Source organism: Arachis stenosperma, chromosome 9, assembly GCF_014773155.1.
Source record: "Arachis stenosperma cultivar V10309 chromosome 9, arast.V10309.gnm1.PFL2, whole genome shotgun sequence".
Classification (NCBI taxonomy): Eukaryota; Viridiplantae; Streptophyta; class Magnoliopsida; order Fabales; family Fabaceae; genus Arachis; species Arachis stenosperma.
In genome coordinates, this window is record NC_080385.1 from 70,695,894 (window position 1) to 70,716,614 (window position 20,721).

Sequence of the window (20,721 nt, forward strand, 5' to 3'; positions counted from 1 at the left end):
TTCGGTATACTTGCCGAAGGAAAATTTGTTGAGAGACAAGTTTCCATGCATCAAGTTTATGGCGCCGTTGCCAGGGATTGATTTTGAATCAACAATGATTAAGCTAGAAGATCACTAGATTGAGCATTTTTTTTCGTTATTCTTTTCTATATTCAGTAATTTACCTTAGTTCATTTTTAATTTCTTCCTCACCCCCTATACCCTCTCTATTTTTTGTTCTCTTTTCTTAGTTTATCATAATTCAGCTCACTAACACACTAACTGTTTGATAAATTGCATCACTCACACTAACAATCATTCTAACAAAATTTGTCTTCACTATATCTCCTGTTGTGCATTCTGTTTGTTGTATGACAGGGAGAAGAGAAGAAATCTCAACATCCTTTGATTCAGAACCTGAGAGAACCCTTTGGAGACGAAAAAGGGAAGCAAGAGGAAAAAGAATTGTTGGTGCTGAAGAAGAGGAAGAGTATTTTGAACCCAACATGGAAGAGAATTTGGAGAACAATCATGAAGAAGAAGCTCATAATCATGCCAGAGAAAGCCATGCAAACCGGGTTGGGCATGAAAGGAGGGTCTTAGGATCCTATATCAATCCTAATCCAGGAAACTGTGGAAGCAGCATTCAGAAACCCACCATACATGCCAACAATTTCGAGCTAAAACCTCAGCTCATCACTTTGGTGCAAAATAATTGCTCATTTGGAGGAGGTGCTCAAGAAAACCCTAACCAACACTTGACCACCTTCTTGAGGATTTGTGACACAGTGAAGTCAAATGGAGTTCACCCGGATGTCTATAGGTTGTTCTTGTTCCCCTTTTCACTCAGGGACAAGGCAACAAAGTGGCTTGAATCCTTCCCAAATAAAAGCCTGACAGATTGGGAGGAGGTAGTGAACAAGTTTTTAGCAAGATTTTATCCCCCTCAAAAGATTAATAGGCTAAGAACTGAGGTGTAGACTTTCAGGCAACAAGATGGTGAGACACTTTATGAAGCATGGGAGAGATTCAAAGACTTGACAAGGAGATGCCCACCAGAGATGTTTAATGAGTGGGTTCAACTTCACATCTTCTATGAAGGTCTTTCCTATGAGTCAAAGAAGGCTGTGGATCATTCATCAGGAGGTTCTTTAAACAAGAAGAAAACCGTTGAAGAAGTCATAGATGTCATTGAAACAGTTGCTGAGAATGACTACTTCTATGCCTCTGAAAGAAGTAACACTAGAGGAGTAATGGAGCTGAACCACATGGATGCACTGTTAGCCCAAAACAAGATGATCACCAAGCAGCTAGCAGATCTTAACAAGAAGGTGGAAGAGAACCAAGTTGCAGCAGCCATCACCTCATCACCAACTCATGAAGGAGTAAACATAGAAGAAGAAGGTGGCTGGGAGCAAGCCAACTATGTGGGAAATTCACCTAGACAAGTCCATGATCCATACTCTAAAACATACAACTTTGGATGGAGAAATCACCCTAACTTTGGATGGGGAAACCAACAAGACCAAGGATAAGATCCGAGATGTTCCAACTTCAACTCCAACAATAATGCCACTCATCAAAACACCTCACAGAGATATTACCAACATCAATCCAACCAACCTTCTCAACCACCTAATCTCAACCCACCATCATCCACAGATGATAGGCTTTCAAAGATTGAGGCTCTACTTGAAAACATGTGCAGAGAAGTCCAAGACAACAAGGTGTTTAAGGAAGAAGTGCGAGCCAACATCAAGAATCAAGGAGAAAACATCAAGAGATTGGAGTCCCAAGTAAGCTATCTATCTCAATAAATTCCCAAACTCACTGATGGATTCCCCAATGATACAGAGAAGAATCCAAGAGGAGAACCAAAGAAAGTGAGATGGGAAGAATGCAAAATGATAACCACAAGTGATGAGGGAAGTATGAATGGAGTAGAACACCTCCAAAATAACCAACAGGAAAGTCAAGAGGAAGGAAGTTGTGCAACTCCACTCACATCCAAGGAAGAGCTAAAGAAAAAGGAGGCATTGAACCCATATGCACCCTTTCCCCACAGGCTTAAAGGTGGTGTAACAGGGAGAATGTACTCAAGGTTCCTTGATATGTTTGCATCTTTAGATGTAAATATACCCTTCATTAAAGCCCTCCAACAGATGCCCTTCTACATCAAGTATATAAAGGAGCTACTAGCCAGAAAAAGTCCATTGAAGGGTGGACAAACAATCAAGATGAACAGAGATTGTAGTGCTGTCATTCAACCAGAACCACCCACAAAGAAGGAGGATCCAAGGAGCTTCCACATTCCTTGTGCCATAGGAGAAACAATGATTGACAAAGGACTTTGTGACTTGGGAGCAAGCATCAACTTAATGCCTCTCTCTCTCTCATGAAGAAGCTCCAAATTAATGAACTAACTCCTACTGATGTAATTATTAGATTGGCAGACAAAACCCAAAAACAAGCAGTAGGAGTAGTTGAAAATGTGCTGGTGAAGGTTGGGAGCTACTATCTTCCCACAGATTTTGTTGTTTTGGAAATGGATGAGAATCCTATTTACCCCATCATTCTGGGAAGACCCTTTCTAGCCACAGCTAGAGCACTCATAGATGTAGAACGAGGAGAGTTAGTGCTAAGAATACATGATGAGCAGCTCGCTTTCAATGTCTACAACCTCTCACAAGGAGCAGATCACAAAGACAATAAGATGATAGAAGAGCCAAACGAGGAAGCACAAACAACACAATTGGAAGCCCCATTGGTTGAGAAGCCATATAGTTAGGAAGAACCATGTTCAAAGGTGATCCAAGAAGAACCAGACCCACAGAGTCATGCAAGATCAATAACAAGAATCCCCTAGAGAAAGAATCCATAGAAAACAAGAAAACATCAATGGAAACAAGGAAAAGAATTCTAAAGGGACGGAGAAATAAGAAAATTCCTACAGACAATTTCTCACCAGGTGATGAAGTTATTTCTACATACTTTCCATCTATACCACCTCACCTACCCACTATTCCATCTCAGCTACCTCCTGTGTATACTATCAATAAAATCTTATCCTTAGAGCATCTGGAGCTCGTCAACAAAGCTAACGGATATAGATTCACTGCAAGAGGAGAGGACTTCAAGCACTATCAACCACCTTGACAAAGAACCAAACGTCAAGCTAGTGACACTAAAGAAGCGCTTCATGGGAGGCAACCCATGTTCTATAACTCTCTCTTTCTTAAATTTATAACAAGAGCAACAAAACAATTTCCATGGAATCTCAATCCAACTTTGACAACTAATATAAAGTTCCTCCACAAGCAACGTATAGTACATGATAAGTTTGGTGTTCAAACACATCAATTGAGGTTTGAACACACTTTATGAGAAAGATTTATGTCTGATGACCGGATAATTTATACGCTTTTTGGCATTGTTTTTAGGTAGTTTTTAGTAAGTTCAAACTACTTTTAGGGATGTTTTCATTAGTTTTTATGTTAAATTCACATTTCTGGACTTTACTATGAGTTTGAGTGTTTTTCTATGATTTCAGGTAATTTCTGGCTGAAATTGAGGGACTTGAGCAAAACTCTAATAGGAGGCTGACAAAGGACTGCTGATGCTGTTGGAATCTGACCTCTCTGCACTCGAAATGGATTTTCTGGAGCTACAGAACTCCAAATGGTGCGCTCTTAATGGCTTTGGAAAGTAGACATCCAGAGCTTTCCAGCAATATATAATAGTCCATACTTTATTCGGGAATTGATGACGTAAAGTGGCGCTCAACGCTAGTTCCATGCTGTTGTCTGGAGTAAAACGCCAGAAACATGTCACGACCCGGAGTTGAACGCCCAAAACAAGTTAAAACTTGGCGTTCAACTCCAAGAGAAGCCTCAGCTCGTGGATAGATCAAGCTCAGCCCAAGCATACACCAAGTGGGCCCCGGAAGTGGATTTATGCATCAATTACTTACTCATGTAAACCCTAGTAGCTAGTCTAGTATAAATAGGATAATTTACTATTGTATTAGACATCTTTGGTCTCAGTTTTAATTAATCATTTATCTTAGGAGGCTATTGATCACGTTTTAGGGGGCTGGCCATTCGGCCTTGCCTGAACCTTTCACTTATGTATTTTCAACGGTGGAGTTTCTACACACCATAGATTAAGGGTGTGGAACTCTGCTGTATCTCAAGTTTCAATATAATTACTATTATTTTCTATTCAATTCTCTTTATTCCTTTTCTAAGATATTCGTTGCACTTCAACTTGATGAATGTGATGATCCGTGACACTCATCATCATTCTCACCTATGAACGCGCGTGACTGACAACCACTTCCGTTCTACCTTAGGCAGGGCGCATATCTCTTGGATTCCTTAATCAGAATCTTCGTGGTATAAGCTAGAATTGATGGCGGCATTCATGGGAATCTGAAAAGTCTAACCTTGTCTGTGGTATTCCGAGTAGGATTCCGGGATTGAATGACTGTGACGAGCTTCAAACTTCTGAAGGCTGGGCGTTAGTGACAGATGCAAAAGAATCAAGGGATTTTATTCCAACCTGATTGAGAACCGACAGATGATTAGCCGTGCTGTGACAGAGCATTTGGACCATTTTCACTGAGAGGATGGGATGTAGCTATTGACAACGGTGATGCCCTACATACAGCTTGCCATGGAAAGGAGTAAGAAGGATTGGATGAATGTAATAAGAAAATAGAGATATAAAAGGAGCACAGCACCTCCATGCACCTATCTGAAATTCCCACTATTGATTTACATAAGTATTTCTATCCTATTTTATTTTCTGTTTTTTATTAATTTTCGAAATCCATAATCAATTACTATCCGCCTGACTGAGATTTCCAAGATGACCATAGCTTGCTTCATACCAACAATATCTGTGGGATCGACCCTTACTCACGTAAGGTATTACTTGGATGACCCAGTACACTTGCTGGTTAAGTTGAACGGAGTTGTGTCCACACATAGCAGAGCCATTATAATGATTTCATACAATAACAAAAAGTACTACATTGATGTGATCACAATTTCATCCACCAATGTCCCAAACTTGTTGTACCACAGGATCACAAACAAGTTTGGTGTGCTGACGTGCATGTTGAGTTTCTTCAAAAAAAAAGAGAGAGAGAAAGGAGAAAGATTTTCGCTTCGTTAATTCACCTTTTGAATTTTCCCACTAATTGTACAACTAATCTTCACATTCCTTATTTGTCATATATAGGGAATCAAAAAGGATATTGATGGTACTTGAAAGGACAAGAGGTTCGGCCACTACACCAAGGGAATCTCACACTTGTCCTCATAGGGAATGTCCTTGGAAGTGTTCCCATGCAACATTGGGAATGGATGGCTTTGGAGACCAAATCAAGACCCCCATAAAGGAGCTGATCCTTGTGCTCCTTCAATCCTAAAACCCCAACCGTCCACTATCAAACACCATCATCAATCCACACCCTTCAATCAATTGCCATTTTCCTATTTAAACCTCTTCACACAACCTCTCCATACACGCTTATACTCACCATTCCCACTCTCTCTTTTCGGTTCTACACACACTACACACATCACTCCTCACCAAAGCTTCACATACACCCTCATAGCCATCTTGAGAATAACCAACATAGCAACTATCTTACATGGCATCATCAAGCTCTAAGAGACAAAAAGGGAAGGGACCCATAGAACATCCTCCTTTTGATGAAGTGCGGTTTAGAACATTTCATCATGCACTTCAATATGGGTGGATGGCTGATAAAGAAATTATTTATGAACTAGGCTTCCAAGTAACAAAAACCGAGTGTCCGGAGATCATGGAGAAGGTGGAGCAACGTCGCTGGGAGCTCCTTACTGATCCGATCACAGGGGTGAATGCAACTCTAGTAAGAGAGTTCTATGCAAATGCAGTTAGGCAAGACAAGGCGGATGACTCATACACAAGTTTTGTGAGAGGGGTCATGGTGGATTTTAGTCCTATGACTATCATGAGAGTGCTGAAGTTGAGAAGCATCTCTTTTGAAGAGGAGAACTATCACTCAAGAATGGACAAACCTCCCAACTATAACCAGATTATACAAGATATATGTGTGCCAGGAGCCGATTAGGAAAGAGGTCCCAAGAGAAAACCCAAATTTATAAAAAGAGGAGATCTCCTCCCAGAGGCTAAAGGTTGGTTCGAAATTGTAAGGAGATCCATCCTCCCATCCGGAAATAACTCAGAGGTAAATCTCATGAGAGCAACGATGTTACAATGTATAATGAAAGAAGGAGAGATCAAGGTTCATGAAATCATAGCCCAAGGCATTCGGAAGTTTTCTGAGAAGAGTGATTCGGGAGGAAAGTTGGGTTATCCCATCACTATTTTTCTTCTTTGCAGACTGGCTAGGGTGATATTCGAGGATGCAAACCCCGTGTGGGTAACAGTTGGTCTTCCAATCACTTATCGTCGGATGCATGCAGCTGCAGCTCCACTACCTCCACGGAAAAGACGAAAGAGGCCAGCTCTTCAAACTGAAGAAGAACAACCTCCACAAGAGTAACCCCCAGCCACCTTAAGCATGCACCAACTGCAAGAGGCTATTGATGCTTTATCTAGGCAATGCATGGAAAACCAAGAGGTGCAAAGGGAGCTCCAAATACAATCAAGGGATATCCATGAATAGTCACTTTTTAGATGGATGAATCAACAAGGGGAATGGCAAAAACAACTGATGGATCAGCAATTGGAGCAAGTAAGATAATGGAATGAATCCTTCCACAATTTGAATCAGAAACATGATCAACAACAAGAAGCCACCCAAAGGCTAATCAACATCTAAGCACATCAAGGAGTCCACATTCATGAGATGCATAGGAAACAAAGAGAACAAGCAGATCTTCTCGATGAACTTAGAACATTCTCGGAAGGAGTCTACATGAGTGAGACTGGATACCATGTGAATACCCAAGCCAGGCTTGGATATCTAGTCGGACAAATGCCTAATTTGCATCAAGGAATCACAAAATACGAGGATGTAAAGGATGAATTAGCACGAGTGGAGCGTGATGAGCGGATAATTTATACGCTTTTTGGCATTGTTTTTAGGTAGTTTTGAGTAAGTTCAAGCTACTTTTAGGGATGTTTTCATTAGTTTTTATGTTAAATTCACATTTCTGGACTTTACTATGAGTTTGTGTGTTTTTCTGTGATTTCAGGTAATTTCTGGCTGAAATTGAGGGACTTGAGCAAAACTCTGAAAAAGGCTGACAAAAGGACTGCTGATGTTGTTGGAATCTGACCTCCCTGCACTCAAAATGGATTTTCTGGAGCTACAGAACTCCAATTGGCGCGCTCTCAACGGCGTTGGAAAGTATACATCCAGGGCTTTCCAGCAATATATAATAGTCTATACTTTATTCGGAATTTGAGGACGTAACTTGGCGTTGAACGCCAAGTACATGCTGCTGTCTGGAGTTAAACGCCAGAAAAACGTCATGATCCGGAGTTGAACGCCCAAAACACGTCATAACTCGGAGTTCAACTCCAAGAGAAGCCTCAGCTCGTGGATTGATCAAGCTCAGCCCAAGCATACACCAAGTGGGCCCCGAAAGTGGATTTATGCATCAATTACTTACTCATGTAAACCCTAGGAGCTAGTTTATTATAAATAGAACATTTTACTATTGTATTAGACATCTTTGGTCTCAGTTTTGTTTTATTCTTCATCATAAGAGGCTATTGATCATGTTTTGGGGGCTGGCCATTCGGCCATGCCTGAACCTTTTACTTATGTATTTTCAACGGTGGAGTTTCTACACACCATAGATTAAGGGTGTGGAGCTCTGCTGTACCTCAAGTTTCAATACAATTACTATTACTTTTTATTCAAATTCTCTCTTATTCTTATTCCAATATATTCATTCGCACCCAAGAACATGATGAATGTGATGATTATGTGACGCTCATCATCATTCTCACCTATGAACGTGCGTGATTGACAACCACCTCCGTTCTAAATGCAACCGAGCTTGAATGTGTATCTCTTAGATTCCCCAACAGAATCTTCGTGGTATAAGCTAGATAGATGGCGGCATTTATGAGGATCCGGAAAGTCTAACCTTGTCTGTGGTATTCCGAGTAGGATTCCGGTAATGAATGACTGTGACGTGCTTCAGACTCGCAAGTACTGGGCGTTAGTGACAAACGCAAAAGAATCAAGGGATTCTATTCTAGTAGGAGTGGGAACCAACCAGTGATTAGCCGTGCTGTGACAGAGCGCGTGAGCGTAGTTTTCACTGCGAGGATGGGATGTAGCCTTCGGCCAGTGTGATGCCTCTAGACGATTAGCCATGCGAGTGACAGCCGCAGAGGACCATTTTCCCGAGAGGATTCAAAGTAGCCATCGTCGAACAGTGAACCCCTATACACAGCTTGCCATGGAAAGGAGTAAGAAGGATTGAGTTGAAGCAGTAGGAAAGTAGGCGTTCTTGAGCCATACAGTATCTCCATTCGCTTATCTGAAATTCCACCAATGAATCTGCATAAGTATTCTATCCCTTTTATTATTTCTTCTATTTTCTTATTTCTATTTTCGAAACCATAAACCAATTTAATCTGCCTAACTGAGATTTACAAAGTGACCATAGCTTGCTTCATACCAACAATCTCTGTGGGATCGACCCTTACTCACGTAAGGTTTATTACTTGGACGACCCAGTACACTTGCTGGTTAGTTGAACGGAGTTGTGAATTCAACCAGTGCCATAATAATGATTTCATACAAGTACAAAAGAACATGGATCACAATTTCGTCCACCAAGTTTTTGGCGCCGTTGCCGGGGATTGTTCGAGTATGGACAACTGACGGTTCATCTTGTTGCTCAGATTAGGTAATTTTCTTTTCAAAAATCTTTTTTTTTCAAAATTTTTCTTTTCTTTTTTCGTTTTTCTAATAATATTTTTCGAAAAAAAAATTAAAGAAAATACAAAAAAAAAATCATAAAATCATAAAAATAAAAAATATTTAGTGTTTCTTGTTTGAGTCTTGAGTCAATTTTTAAGTTTGGTGTCAATTGCATGCTTTAAAAATTTTTCTTGCAATTTTCGAAAATTCATGCATTCATAGTGTTCTTCATGATCTTCAAGTTGTTCTTGACAAGTCTTCTTGTTTGATCTTGATGATTTCTTGTTTTGTGTTGTTTGTTGTTTTTCATATGCATTTTTTGTTTGTTAGAGTCCATGCATTAAAGATTTCTAAGTTTGGTGTCTTGCATGTTTTCTTTGCATAAAAAATTTTTCAAAATTATATTCTTGGTGTTCATCATAATCTTCAAAGTGTTCTTGGTGTTCATCTTGACATTCATAGCATTCTTGCATGCATTCATTGTTTTGATCTAAAAATTTCATGCATTAAGTATTTTTGTTATTTTTCTCTCTCATAATAAAAAAATTCAAAAATAAAAAAATATCTTTTCCTTATTTCCCTCCAAAATTTCGAAATTTTGGGTTGACTTGGTCAAAAATTAAAAAAAAAAAAAAATTAGTTGTTTCTTACTAGTCAAGTCAAAATTTTAATTTTAAAGATCTTATCTTTTCAAAATCTTTTTCAAAAATCATATCTTTTTCATTTTTTTTATTATTTTCGAAAATTTTAAAAAATTATTTTTCAAAAATCTTTTTCTTATCTTTTATATCTAATTTTCGAAAATTAGCTAACAATTAATGTGATTGGTTCAAAATTTGAAGTTTGTTACTTTCTTGTTAAGAAAGGTTCAATCTTTAAACTCTAGAATCTTATCTTGTAGTTTCTTGTTAGCTAAGTCATTTTAAAAATTAAATCTTTTTCAAAATATCTTTTTCTTACAACTTTTATCTTATCTTTTTATTTTATCTTTTTCAAAAATTTTATCTTTTTCAAAATTTGATTTCAAAATATCTTATCTAACTTACTATCTTCTTATCTTTTTCAATTTTGATTTCAAATCTTTTTCAATCAACTAACTAACTTTTTGTTTGTCTCTTGTCTTTTTCAAAACCACCTAACTACTTTTTCCTCTTCAATTTTCGAAAATATCTCCCTCTCTTTTCAAAAAAAAATTTCTTTTTAATTAATTAATTGTTTTAAATTTTAATTTCAATTATATTTTATCTTTAATTTTCGAAAATTACTAACCTCTTTTTCAAAAATTATTTTCGAAATCTCCCTTCTCTTTTCTTCTTCTATTAATTGTTTAATTACTAACACTTCTCTTCACCTCTCTTCATCCAAAAATCCAAATTCTTCTTCATTCTTCTACTCCCTTCTTTTTCTACTAACATAAAGGAATTTCTATACTGTGACATAGAGAATTCCTCTTCTTTTCTTGTTTTCTTCCCTTTCATATGAGCAGGAACAAAGATAAAGGCACTCTTGTTGAAATTGATCCAGAACCTGAAAGGACTCTGAAGAGAAAATTAAGAGAAGCTAAATTACAACAATCCAGAAACAACCTTTCAGAAATTTTCGAACAAGAGAAGGAGATGGCAGCCGAAAATAATAATAATGCAAGGAGAGTGCTTGGTGACTTCACAAAGCCAACGTCCAAATCTGATGGAAGAAGCATCTCCATTCCTGCCATTGGAGCCAACAACTTTGAGCTTAAGCCTCAACTAGTTGCTTTAATGCAACAAAACTGCAAGTTCTATGGACTTCCATCTGAAGATACTTATCAGTTTTTAACTGAGTTCTTGCAGATCTGTGAGACTGTAAAGACGAATGGAGTAGATCCTGAATTCTACAGACTCATGCTTTTCCCTTTTGCTGTAAGAGACAGAGCTAGAATTTGGTTAGATTCACAGCCCAAGGATAGCCTGGACTCCTGGGATAAGCTGGTCACTGCCTTCCTGGATAAATTCTTTCCTCGTCAAAAGCTGAGCAAGCTGAGAGTGGATGTTCAAACCTTCAAACAAAAAGATGGTGAATCCCTCTATGAAGCTTGGGAAAGATACAAGCAGCTGACCAAAAGATGTCCATCTGACATGTTTTCAGAATGGACCATTTTAGATATATTTTATGATGGTCTCTCTGAATTTTCGAAAATGTCATTGGACCATTCTGCAGGTGGATCTATTCACCTGAAGAAAACGCCTGAAGAGGCTCAAGAACTCATTGACATGGTTGCAAACAACCAATTCATGTACACTTCTGAGAGGAATTCCGTGAATAACGAGATACCTCAAAAGAAAGGAGTTCTTGAAATTGATACTCTGAATGCCATATTGGCTCAGAACAAAGTGTTGACTCAACAGGTCAACATGATCTCTCAAAATCTGAATGGATGGCAACATGCATCCAACAGTACTAGAGAGGCAGCTTCTGAAGAAGCTTATGATCCTGAGAACCCTGCCATGGCAGAGGTTAATTACATGGGTGAACCTTATGGAAACACCTATAACCCATCATGGAGAAATCATCCAAATTTCTCATGGAAGGATCAACAAAAGCCTTAACAAGGCTTTAACAATGGTGGACGTAATAGGCTGGGCAATAGCAAGCCATATCCATCATCTTCTCAGCAACAGACAGAGAATTCTGAACAAAACACCTCTAATTTAGCCAATGTAGTCTCTGATCTGTCAAAGGCCACTTTCAGTTTCATGAGTGAAACAAGATCCTCCATTAGAAATCTGGAGGCACAAGTGGGCCAGCTGAGTAAGAAAGTCATTGAAACTCCTCCCAGTATTCTCCCAAGCAATACAGAAGAAAATCCAAAAGGAGAGTACAAGGCCATTGACATAGTTAATATGGCCGAATGCACAAGGGAGGAGGAGGACGAAAATCCTAGTGAGAAAGACCTCCTGGGACGTCCCTCAAGCAAGAAGGAGTCTCCTATTGAGGATCCAAAGGAATCTGAGGCTCATATAGAGACCATAGAGATTCCATTAAATCTCCTTCTGCCATTCATGAGCTCTGAAGACTATTCTTCCTCTGAAGAGGATGAAGATGTGACTGGAGAGCAAGTTGCTCAATATTTAGGAGCTATCATGAAGCTGAATGCCAAGTTATTTGGTAATGAGACTCAGGAAAGTGAACCTCCCTTGCTCATTAATGAACTGGATGCTTGGATTCAGAAAATTCTACCTCAAAAGAAGCAAGATCCTGGCAAGTTCTTAATACCTTGTACCATAGGCACCATGATCTTTGAAAAAGCTCTGTGTGATCTGGGGTCAGGGATAAATCTTATGCCACTCTCTGTAATGGAGAAGCTAGGGATCATTGAGGTACAGCCTGCCTTGTTCTCATTACAACTGGCAGACAAGTCATTGAGACAAGCTTATGGAATAGTAGAGGACGTGTTAGTAAAGGTTGAAGGCCTTTACATCCCTGCTGATTTCATAATCTTAGACACTAGGAAGGAAGAGGATGATTGCATCATCCTTGGAAGACCTTTCCTAGCCACAGCAGGAGCTGTGATAGATGTCAACAGAGGTGAATTAGTCCTTCAATTGAATGGGGAATACCTTGTGTTTAAGGCACATGGCCATCCCTCTGTGATAGAAGAGAGTAAGCATGAAGAGCTTCTCTCAGTTCAGAGTCAAGAAGAGCCCCCACAGTCAAACTCTAAGTTTGGTGTTGTGAGGCCACAACCAAACTCTAAGTTTGGTGTTAAGACCCCATATCCAAACTCTAAGTTTGGTGTTGGCAACTATACAACATTGACCTGATCACCTTGTGGCTCCATGAGAGCCACTGTCAAGTTATTGACATTAAAGAAGCGCTTGTTGGGAGGCAACCCAATTTTATTTATCTAATTTTATTTTATTCTATTTTCATTGTTATTTTGTGTTTTATTATGTACATGATCATGAGGAGTCACGAAAAAATCATAAAAATTAAAAACAGAATCAAAAATAGCAGAAGAAAAAAATTCACACCCTAGAGGACGCACAGGTTGGCGTTCAACGCCAGTAAGATGCATCTGGCTGGCGTTCAACGCCAGAATAGAGCATCATTCTGGCGCTGAACGCCAGAAACAAGCAACATTCTGGCGCTGAACGCCAGGAATGTGCCCAGAGAAGAAAAGCTGGCGCTGAACGCCAGTAACAAGCATGAAACTGGCGTTCAACGCCAGAAACATGCTTTACATGGGCGTTGAACGCCCAGAATGTGCACCAATGGGCGTTTAAACGCCAGAATGATGCACGAAGGCATTTTACATGCCTATTTGGTGCAGGGATGGAATTCCTTGACACCTCAGGATCTGTGGACCCCACAGGATCCCCACCTACCTATTCCCACCTTACCTTTTAATCCTAATCACACTCTCCTAATCCTATTTCACTCTTCCCCATATCACACTTCCCAATATTCTTCACCAATCACCTCAATTCCTCTTCCCAACTACCCCATTCACCACTCACATCCATCCATTCTTCCCCATAAACCCCACCTACCTTCAAAATTCAAAACCAATTTCCCACCCATTCCCACCCTAAATGGCCGAATACACACTACCCCCTCTCCCTATAAATACCCTTCCATTCTACTTCATTTTCACACAACACAACCCTTTCTTCTTCACCTAAGCCGAACCTACCTCTCTCCCTCTCTACCATATTTTCTTCTTCTTCTTCTTCTCTTCTTTCTTCTCTTGCTCGAGGGCGAGCAATATTTTAAGTTTGGTGTGGTAAAAGCATAAGCTTTTTGTTTTTCCATTACCATCAATGGCACCTAAGGCCGGAGTATCCTCTAGAAAAGGAAAAGGGAAGACAAAAGCTTCCACCTCCGAGTCATGGGAGATGGAAAGATTCATCTCCAAGAGCCATCAAGACCACTTCTATGATGTTGTGGCAAAGAAGAAGGTGATCCCTGAGGTCCCTTTCAAGCTCAAGAAAAATGAGTATCCGGAGATCCGACATGAAGTCCGAAGAAGAGGTTGGGAAGTCTTAACCAACCCCATGCAACAAGTCGGAATCTTAATGGTTCAAGAGTTCTATGCCAATGCATGGATCACTAGGAACCATGATCAAGGTATGAACCCGAGTCCAAAGAATTATCTCACAATGGTTCGGGGGAAATACTTGGATTTCAGTCCGGAAAATGTAAGGTTGGCATTCCACTTGCCCATGATGCAAGGTGATGAACGCCCCTACACTAGAAGGGTCAACTTTGATCAAAGGTTAGACCAAGTCCTCATGGACATTTGTGTGGAAGGAGCTCAATGGAAGAGAGACTCCAAAGGCAAGCCAGTCCAACTAAGAAGACTGCACCTCAAGCCTATAGCTAGAGGATGGTTGGAGTTCATTCAACACTCCATCATTCCTACTAGCAACCTGTTCATACCCTGACCGAGCTCTCCTAAACTCGGCTATACCACAGAAGGTCCGACCTCGTCCCAAAGGCCTATGCCTGAGGTCGGACCTCGGACCAACAAAGCAAAAGGCCCATCGAAAGGAGCGAAGCCCAAAAACCTAGAGGCCGAAAAGGCCTGGGAAAGGCGGTTCCACAAAGATAAAGATAAAACTCCCTAAAGATAAGATAAGATAAGAATATCTTATCCAGGGATGATCACGGCCAACTACTATAAATACACTGGAGCACCCAGGTATAACTCATACTCTAATTCTACTTGGTATCTGCTTGGACCCATGCTAACTTAAGCATCGGAGTGTCATTGCAGGTACAACCCCCCGCCGTTCAGCACAACCAGTTCGGGTCACAGACCCCCACCTCGGGCCTTGCCAGACGACCGAGCTACACGTTTCAGGTAACCCTCGGAACATTGGCGCCGTTGCCGGGGACCCTGGAAGTCATCCCTTTACCATGGCGGACGATCCTCCCAACAATAACCACGCTACATCAGAGCAAGAGGAGGAAGTAGACACCGGAGAAAGACCGGACAGCCCTCTGTCGCCGCGCACTCCAGGAGGAAACAAACAGGATCGCACAAAGACATCGCTCTCAAACAAAAATCAGCAAAATCCCGAAAAAGAAAGGGGTTCAGAAATTCTTGAAGCAGTACAAGCGCAGCAAAATCGGCTGAAACAGCTCGAAGAAGACATAAAGAAGCAGAAAGAAACTGAACAAGATCTAAGAAGGGAAGCTCGCAAACGCAGAGAATTAGAAGAAAAACTACGAAAGATAGAGGCCAACCTGAAAAATCGGACGGAACGCGGCACCACCCCCGAAGGCAATCATGATCCCTTTACGCAAGAGATCATGAAAGAAAAGGTACCGCGAAACTTCAAACCGCCCGATATGGACCTCTACGACGGCACCACCGATCCAAGCCACCACCTCAGCAACTTCAGAAGCAGAATGTACCTAGTCGACGCCTCCGACGCGATTCGATGCAAAGCCTTCCCTACCACTCTTACAAAATCGGCCATGAAGTGGTTCGACAACCTGCCGCCAGGATCAATCTCCAGCTTTGAGGACCTGACCAAAAAATTCTTAACAAGGTTCTCTATTCAAAAGGATAAGGCAAAACATGCCCCCAGCCTACTCGGGATCAAACAAGGTAACCAAGAAACTCTCCGAGAATACATGGAGCGATTCAACAAAGCCTGCCTGGACATACAACACTTGCCCACTGAAGCAGCCATCATGGGACTAACAAACGGCCTAAAAGAAGGACCGTTCAGCCAATCCCTATCCAAACGATACCCGACCTCCTTATACGAGGTGCAAGAGCGGGCAGAAAAATATATCAACATGGAGGAAACCTCCCAGCTAAGAGACTCTTCCAGGAAGGAGTCAACCCACTCATTCCGAGATCGAGATCGGGAACAGAAAAAGAAAGAAGAACCCAGCTCGGACAGGCCACGGAAGTACCACAGCTACACCCCCCTCCGAGTCTCTCTGGTGGATATCTACAGAGAAGTGTGCCACACCGAAAAGATCCCACCACCCAGGCCTCTGAAGCATAAAAGGGCAGGAAGAGATCGGTCCGAATACTGCGAATATCACAGACTCTACGGCCATCCTACTAACGACTGCCACGACCTAAAGAATGTTATAGAAAAGCTAGCCAGAGAAGGAAGACTCGACAAATACATAGCAGAGAAAGGAGACGAGACCAGGAAGAGGAGACGAGGAGATAACGAAGATCGGGCCGAACCGACCCCACGAACCCCCGAAAGACACGTACACATGATAAACGGAGGTTTCGCAGGCGGAGGAACATCCAGATCCTCGCGAAAGAGACACCTCAAGGAAATATATCACGTCCGAGAAGACAGTCCCCTGCCCGAGCTGCCAACCATCTCGTTTACCCGAGAAGACGCTCTGGGGATAATACCCGGGCACGATGATCCTATGGTAATCACCATCATCCTAGCGAATGCCAACTTACATCGAACCCTAATCGACCAAGGAAGCTCAGCAGATATCCTATTCAAAACGGCCTTCGACAAGCTCGGACTTGAAGAAAAAGAGCTAAAAGCCTACCCCACCGACCTGTTTGGACTAGGAGATACCCCGATCCGACCCTTGGGATACATCTCGTTACACACTACCTTTGGAAAGGGCGAGCAAACCAAAACATTAAATATCGACTACATTGTAGTCAACGTCACTTCGGCATACAACGCCCTCATCGGACGACCAACCCTAAACAGACTAGCAGCTATAGTCTCGACCCCACACCTCTGCATGAAGTTCCCTACCGCAAAGGGAATTGCTACCCTAAAAGGCGACCAAAAACTAGCACGGCGATGCTACAACGAAAGTCTGAGCCTAAAAGGGAAGGAGGTCAACGCAATAGAACTCGGGCGAGTTCAGACCCGAGAAGATTTTCGGCCACAACCAGAAGGGGAAACCGAGAAGATCCAAATCGGGAACACACCCGAAAAAATAACAAACATAGGGGCAAACCTCGAAGCAGGCCTAAAGAAGGAACTCACAACCCTCTTAAAGGAAAATTCCGACCTCTTCGCCTGGAAAGCCTCCGACATGCCAGGCATAAGCCCCAACCTAATGTGCCACAAGCTATCGGTGTATCCGGGTTCCCGACCTGTCCAACAGAGACGCAGAAAACTCGGGCCCGAACGCATGCAGGCAATAGAGGAACAAGTACAAGCACTACTAGACGCAGGGTTCGTCAGGGAGGTAAAATACCCCCTATGGCTCGCAAATGTGGTTCTGGTAAAAAAGCCCAATGGAAAATGGAGGATGTGCGTCGACTACACAGATCTCAACAAAGCCTGTCCCAAAGACCCATATCCACTACCAAACATCGACGCCTTAGTCGATGCAGCTTCGGGCTACAGATACCTCTTCTTCATGGACGCATACTCGGGATACAATCAAATCCCGATGTATGGACCCGATCAAGAAAAAACCTCGTTCATAACCCCAAAGGCAAACTACTGCTATGTAGTAATGCCCTTCGGGCTGAAGAACGCAGGGGCAACCTACCAGAGGCTAATGAACAAAGTGTTCTCAGAACACATCGGACTACAGCTAGAGGTGTACGTCGATGACATGCTGGTAAAGACACAGGAAGACAGAAACTTGGTGACCGACCTCACCGGTATCTTCGACACCCTCAGGAAACACAACATGAGACTTAACCCGACAAAGTGCACCTTCGCCGCAGAAGCCGGAAAGTTCTTAGGTTTCATGCTAACTCAAAGAGGCATCGAAGCAAACCCGGACAAATGCCAAGCAATACTCAATATGAAAAGCCCGACGTGTGTCAAAGAAGTACAACAACTGAATGGGAGGTTAGCCGCCCTATCAAGATTCTTGGCAGGATCAGCGATAAGATCACTACCTCTCTACTCACTCCTAAAGAAAGGGAAACCCTCTCATGGACCCCGGAGTGCGAAAAGGCCTTCCAAGAATTCAAGGAGTTCCTCGGGCAGCCACCAATCCTGACCCGACCTCTAAAGGGGGAAGAGCTCGTACTATACCTCTCGGTCGGACATCGGGCAGTCGCTTCGGCGCTAATACGAGAGAGTAATCAGGGGCAACACCCCATATACTTCGTAAGCAAGGCACTACAAGGGGCCGAATTAAACTATCAGAAAATAGAGAAATTCGCCTACGCACTAGTATACACAGCTCGAAGGCTCCGTCCCTACTTTCAAGCCCACACCATCAAAGTCCGGACAAACCAACCCATGAGACACATCCTACAAAAGACAGACATGGCAGGACGAATCCTACAATGGGCCGTGGAATTGTCCGAGTTCGACCTCCACTATGAAGCCCGGACTGCTATAAAATCTCAGTATCTAGCCGACTTCGTCGCAGAATACACTGAGACCCCGGGAACCCCACTCTCATGGAACCTATATGTCGACGGGTCCTCAAACAAAACAGGAAGCGGAGCCGGTGTTATACTCGAAAGCGATCAAGGCACACGGATAGAGCTATCCCTAAAATTCGAGTTCCAGGCTTCGAACAACCAAGCCGAATACGAGGCCCTATTAGCAGGACTAAAGCTAGCCGAAGAGGTCGGAGCCAAGAGAATCACGATCTTCAGCGACTCCCAGGTCGTCACATCACAAGTAAGTGGAAGCTACCAGGCCAAAGACCCTACTATGAAAAAATACCTGGACCAAACACAGGCGCAATTGCGACACTTCCCGGAAATACAAATCCAGCACATACCTCGGGAGCAAAATGCCCGGGCAGACGCCCTCTCCAAGCTTGCTAGCACCAAGCCCGGAGGAAACAACAGAAGTCTCCTCCAAGAAACTCTACAATCTCCCTCTGTGTTAAGAGAGGAAGAAATACTAAATATATCCAACCAACAACAAGGATGGATGGCCCCCATACTCAACTACCTAAAGTCGGGAACTCTCCCCGCCGAAAGAAGGGAAGCTAAAAGGCTTACAAAAGACGCCCAGAGTTATACGCTAATCCACGACATATTATACAGAAGAGGATTCTCAAACCCCCTCCTGAGGTGCGTCCCGACCTCAGAAGCAAAAAGTGTCCTCGAAGAAGTCCACGAAGGTATGTGTGGAAACCATCTCGGAGCTCGGGCCCTGTCCAAGAAAATAGTCCGAGCCGGATTCTACTGGCCGACCTTGCAAAGAGACGCAGCAGAGTTTGTGAAAATATGCCCCCCTGCCAAAAACACGCCAATTTTCACAAAGCACCACCCGAAGACCTCATAAGCATCACCGCACCATGGCCCTTCGCGAAGTGGGGACTCGACCTACTCGGCCCATTCCCACAAGGACCGGGGCAGGTCAAATACCTCATAGTAGGGGTAGACTACTTCACAAAGTGGATCGAGGCTGAACCCTTAGCCACTATCACGGCTCAGAAAAGCCGTAAATTCCTATACAAAAACATTGTCACGAGGTTCGGAGTCCCCCACTCCATCACAACAGACAATGGAACACAGTTCACAGACACAAGTTTTCAGAACTTGGTGGCCGAGCTAAAAATCAAACAGCAGTTCACGTCGGTCGAACACCCACAAGCCAATGGACAAGCAGAGGCTGCAAATAAAGTCATCCTGACCGGATTAAAACGAAGGCTCCAAGAGGCCAAAGGAGCATGGGCCGACGAACTCCCCCAGGTATTATGGGCATATCGGACAACTCCGCACTCTACAACGGGAGAATCCCCATTCCGACTAGCTTACGGAATGGAGGCAATGATTCCCGTCGAAATAGACGAAGGATCACCCAGGGCCATCTTCTACAATGAAGGAGGGAACCCTCAGGCACAAAGGGAAGAACTCGACCTCCTCCCCGAGGTCCGAGAAAGAGCCCGAATCAAAGAAGAAGCCTTAAAGCGGCGAACGGCCCTCAGATACAACCAAAAGGTAATAAAGCGAAGCTTCTCCACTCACGACTTGATTTTAATCCGAAATGACATCGGAACACAAAAATCAGGAGAAGGAAAGCTAGCCGCAAATTGGAAAGGGCCCTACAAAGTGACAGAAGTCTTAGGGACAGGCTACTACAGGATATCCGACTTAGAAGGCAATGAGCTGCCCAGAGCCTGGCACGCCTGTAACTTAAGACGGTACTACAGCTAGAAAAACTTAACCCGAGGTGTACTCTTTTTCCCCACGAGGGTTTTTTAATGAGACACCCGGTTAAGTAGGACACCCAAACCTAGCCAAAGGGGTAAACACTTTGTAAATATTCTTCTTTTTTTTAATACTAATCAAATTTCTTTATTTTCTCTTCCTCATGATGAAGCATATCCTAAAAAGTACCCCACCAAGGCGCATTAATTTATGCTCGGCAAAACGCAAAAAATCATTTGCCAAAAGGCCATACAAGGTCGGCAAAGATAAAGCGACGAGGTTCAAATTAATGTGAGAAGTTATAAAAGTAACTCTGAAATGGCTCGAAAAGCCAAAAAGAAAAGAAGTTACAAAAATAACTTAAAAAAGGCCGACCAAACAACGAAGTCGGACCTGACTAAAGGAGGTACTCAAAGGATCCCGAGGTCCGAGAATAAACTCGGACCCAAGAAAGAAAGCCTTAAAACGGCAAAAGAACCAGGACTTCGAGAAAACGCTAGCTAAAAAGTTGTTACCCGAAAACAACTAAAAAGCAAAAAAGCGAAAACGAGAAGCCAAAACGCTAGCTAAAAAGTTGTTGCCCAAAAACAACTAAAAAGCAAAAAAGCGAAAACAAGAAGTCAAAACGCTAGCTAAAAAAGTTGTTGCCCAAAAACAACTAAAAAGCAAAAAAGCGAAAACAAGAAGTCAAAACGCTAGCTAAAAAGTTGTTGCCCAAAAACAACTAAAAAGCAAAAAAGCGAAAACAAGAAGTCAAAACGCTAGC

The 20,721-nt window shown here is 42.4% G+C and overlaps 1 non-coding gene across 1 annotated transcript; it reads right to left on the reverse strand.

The window, feature by feature from the left end:
- Nucleotides 1–938: 938 nt before the first annotated feature.
- Nucleotides 939–1,046, reverse strand: LOC130953982 (small nucleolar RNA R71). The gene has a single exon (XR_009076141.1). It is a non-coding gene; the product is annotated as a small nucleolar RNA R71 (small nucleolar RNA).
- Nucleotides 1,047–20,721: the final 19,675 nt, after the last annotated feature.